Raw genomic sequence first — 4792 nt, 5'->3', positions numbered from 1 at the left:
AAATGTTGGCTGTCTTGCAACCCTTCTATTTCTCTAATTTTTGGTATGCAAACTTAGGTTGGTAACCCTCCAGAAGAGAAGCCTATTATTATCCTACAACATATGAAGTTGTGTTTCACCTCACTATCTGCCTGAATATCAAACATCCTATGCATAACATGGAACAGGTACTTTCCAACAAGTATTGATATGTGAAACTTTAAGTTCCTACAAAATATGGAGTAAAAATTTTAAAAATGAAAAATATTAAGAAATATGAATAAACAATTACATATTTTCACACAGAAATCTAGAAATCCAACCATACACAGCATTGTTGCAGGACAGTCCTGTGACATTTGTTTTTCTTATGTCTTTCTCATTCATTACCCTTTTTTAAACAAACGTTTACTTGACAGACAGTACGGTAATAATTAGTATATCATGACAAACAGTATGTATTTAAAAGACCAGAATGACAGGCACTACTAGTGGGACCCTTCTATTAAACATTGCTATCTACAGTGCAGCTTCTTGTTTCACAGGTATCAGCATATATAGTTAGTCAGGATGAGAATCCTACCAATTAACTGATAGTTTCAAAAACCTGCTGATGTTTCTCAGGATCATTGCCTTACCCATCTTGAGCATATAAATGTATGGCTTTGACCCTGTCATGTTTTCCAGCTTTTCACCTTGTCCTCTGCTCATTGTCTAATCCTCAAGTTCTTGCATTTCTTTTAATTTGTTGTACCTTTCTATTTGTATTTCTTCTTTTGAGTTCTTGTACTAGGGAGACTATATGACATTTACACATGTGGGTCTGGCTTATGTAACTTATGAGCATATCTTCAAGTGGCATTCCCTTAAATATAAATACTTCAAGTTTATCATTCTTTGTAGCTCAGTAATGCTCCATTGTATAAAAATACCACATCTTTTTCATCCAGTCCTCAGGTGACAGGCATCTTGGTTTTTTCCAAGATTTGGCTATCACAAATTGTGATGCTATAAAAGTAGGTACACATATATCACTATGATATGACATTTTAAGTACCTCCGGGAAATTTCCTCCAGGGATTGCTGCCTTGAATGGGATTTCCAGCCCTACTTTTTTAAGGAGTCCCCACACTGATTTCCATAATGGTTGCACCAGTGTACATTCCCATTAGCAGTGGAGAAGGGTTCCCTTTTGCCCACAGCCTCTCCAACATTTGTTATTAGATGATTTCTTTATGATAGCCATTCTTTCTGGATTGAGATGGTATCTCAGTGTTGTTTTAATTAGCATTTCATGGATGGCTAGTGATGTGGAGCATTTTTTCATATATTTATTTGCTTCTTTAATTTCTTCCTCTCAGAAGTGTGTGCTCTTCTCGGATGCCCATTTCTGGATTGTGTCTTTAAATTTAGGGGCGCTAGTGTTTTTAAGTTCTTTATAAATTCTAGAGAGCAGACCTTTGAGTACTGATTAGTTTAGATTGTTTTTCAAATTTGTGACTTGTCTTGGTAATTTCTTTTGATGTGCAAAAATTTCTCAATAAGAGGAGGTCCCAGTTGTTAATTCTTTCAAGTGTTACCGGAGTGATTTGATTGTTGTTCATGAATTTTTTGCCTACCCCTATGTCTTCAAGAGTTCCACCTACTTTCTCTTCCAGGAGATTTAGTGTTTCTGTTTTAATGTTTATCTGTTTAATCCATTTTCATGTTACTTTAGTGCATGGTGATAGATAGGGGTCAAGTTTTAGGTTTTGGCATATAGAGAGCCAGATTTTCCAGCGCCATTTGTTAAAAATGCTTTCTACCAGTAAGCATGTTTGGCCCCTTTGTCGAAGATAAGGTGGCTGAGTGTGTTAATCGAAGCCTCTGCATCTCCTAATCTATTTCATTGATCCTCAGCTCTATTTTTTAGCCAGTGCCATGCTAATTTTATCTCAATAGCTTTGTAGTATAGTTTCAAGTCAGGAATTATAATGCCTCCTCCCTTTTGTTTGTTGGCCAAGATTGCCTTTTCTATTCTAGGTCTTCTCTGGGTTCCAAATAAATTTTAGGAATGATTTTTCTAGGTCAGGTGGTAGTGCCACCATGTTGGTGGTAGTTTGATAGGGATTGCATTAAATCAGTACAGCAATTTTGGGAGTATGGCCATGTTCACGATGTTGAATCTTCCAATCCAGGAGCACGGGATATCTTTCCATTTTCTGAAATCCTCTACGATCTCTTTTTTCAGAGTATTGTAATTTTCCTTGAAAAAAACTTTGACTCCTTTAGTAAGATGAATTCCAATATATTTCATTTTCTGCAGTGCTAATGTATCAGGTATTGTTTCTCTAATTTCCCTCTCAGTGTGTTTTTTATCAGTATAGCAGAATGCTATTGACTTTTGGGTATTGATTTTGTATCCTGCTATGCTACTGATTTGTGTATCAATTCTAGTAACTTCTTGGTGAAGGTTTTTTGGGGTCTTCCAAGTAAAGTATCATGTCATCTGCAAATAAGTATAGTTTAATTTCTTCTTTACCTATTCTTATTCCTTTTATTTTTCCCTCTTTTCTAATGGCTCTCGCTAATGATTCCAGAACTATATTGAATAGGAGGGGTGATGAAGGATATTCTTGTCTTGCACCAGATCTGAGAGTAAGAAATTTCAGTTTTTCTCCATTTAGAATTATATTAGCCGTTGGGTTATCAAACATGTCTTTTATCAAATTGAAGCAGAAGCCTTCTATTCCAATTTTCTGTAGGACTTTGTACATGAAAGAGTGTTGGACTTTGTCAAAAGCTTTTTCTACATCATTTGAGATGATCATGTAGTTTTTAGTTTTCACTCCATTGATATAGTGTATTACATTTGTAGATTTTTTGACTATTAAACCATCCTTGCATCCCTGGAATGAATCCTACCTGATCATCATTTATAATCTTTTTTATGATTTTCTATATGGTATTTGCTAGAATTTTATTGAGGAATTTTGCATCTATGTTGAAGTGGGACATTGGCCTGTAGTTTTCATTTTTAGTGGCATCTTTCCCTGGTTTTGGTTATCAATATAATGCTTGCCTCTGGGAACAATTTTGGGAGAACTGATTCCTTTTCAATTTTATTGGAGAGTTTGAGGAGTATAGGGATTATGCCTTGTGTAAATTTCTTGTGGAAATCAGCTGTGAATCCATGAGGACCTGGACTTTTGTCTGTTGGCAGGCTTTTTATTACATTTCATATTTCATTGGTGGTAATTGTGTTATTGAGAGTTGTTATAAAGTCTTGATTCAGTTTTGGTAATTTGTACCTTTCTAGGAATCTGTCCATTTCTTCTGTGTCTTGTACTGTGTTAGAGTAAAGTTTCTCAATGTTGCTATTGATAATCTTCTTAATTTTCACTGGGTCTGTGGTAATTACTCCCTTTTCATTCCTTATTCCTTCTATTTGAATTTTTCTTTCCTGTTTTTGATGAGGTTAGCTAGCGGCTTATCGATTTTATTTAATCTTTCCATGAACCAGCTTTTTGATTTTTTAATTTTTCAACTATTTTCTTCCTCTCAGTTGAATTAATTTCTGCTCTAATCTTGATGATTTCTTCTTATCTTTGGGCTCTGGGTTTGGTTTGCTCTACCTTTTCTACATGTTGGAGGGGCAACATGAGGGTGTTTAATTGTTCCCATTCTGCTTTCCTAATGTGTGAGTTCACAGCTATAAATCTCCCTCTGAGAACTGCTTTGATTCCACCCCATAAATTCTCATAAGTTGTGCTTGAATTTTCATTGAATTGTAGATATTGTTGAATTTCATCTGTGAGTAGGCTGTCATTTAATTTCCATGTATTTAGGGGGGGTTCTGGTTTCTTTTCTCTTTTATTTCCAGTTTCATTGCATTGTGGTCAGATAATATGCATGGGATAATTTCTGTTTTTCTTGCATATACTTAAGCATGACCTATGGACCATTATGTGGTCTATTTTACAAAATGATTGAGGTGAAGCTGAAAAAAATGTGTATTCAGCTATGTTTTGTTGGAAAACTCTGTATATGTTCACCAAGTCCATTTGTTCCAAGTTCTTGTTCAGTTTTGCTACTTGTTTGCTAATTTTTTGTGTGCTTAACCTGTCTTTTTGGGATAAAGGAGCATTAAGGTCTCCTGTTAAGATTGTGGTATTTGATATTAGATTTTCCATATCCATTGAGATTTGTCTTATATAGTTGGGTGCTCCTGTGTTTGGTGCATAGATATTTATGAGTGTTACCTCTTCCTCTTGAATTTTTCCCCTAACCAGTATATAGTGGTCTTCTTTATTTCATTTGATCAGTATTGGTTTGAAGTTGAGACTGTCTGAGTACAGGATTTCTATCCCTCCTTTTTTCTGAGGTGCTGGGGCACGTGGTATTATTTTCTATCCTTTAACTTTTAGCTTATGAATGTCATTATGAGTTAAGTGTGTTTGTTTTGTATAGCATACTGTTGGGTTTTGTTTCCTAATCCATTGTACCAGTCTGTTTCTCTCAATTTGTGAATTGAGTTCATTTATATTTATGGTTATAACTGAGATACATTGACTTACAATTGACATGCTATTTTCCTGCTATTGTTTACTCCTTTTTCTCCTTTATTTCTACTATCACTTTGCCTTATTTTTTGGGTTCCTTCTGTTCTGGTTTGTGGAGTTCTGATCATTTTGGTCCCTCTCTAGAACATCTTTTAGTAGTCTGTTTAGGGTTGGCTTTGTTATCGTGAAATTCTTTAGTTGTTTTTTTCATGGAATTATTTCACTTTTCCATCAAACTTGAAGGAGAGTTTTGCAGGGTTTAGTACTCTGAT

Source organism: Octodon degus, unplaced genomic scaffold (genome assembly GCF_000260255.1).
Source record: "Octodon degus isolate 3935 unplaced genomic scaffold, OctDeg1.0 scaffold00231, whole genome shotgun sequence".
Taxonomy (NCBI): Eukaryota; Metazoa; Chordata; class Mammalia; order Rodentia; family Octodontidae; genus Octodon; species Octodon degus.
This window is presented reverse-complemented; position numbering follows the sequence as displayed.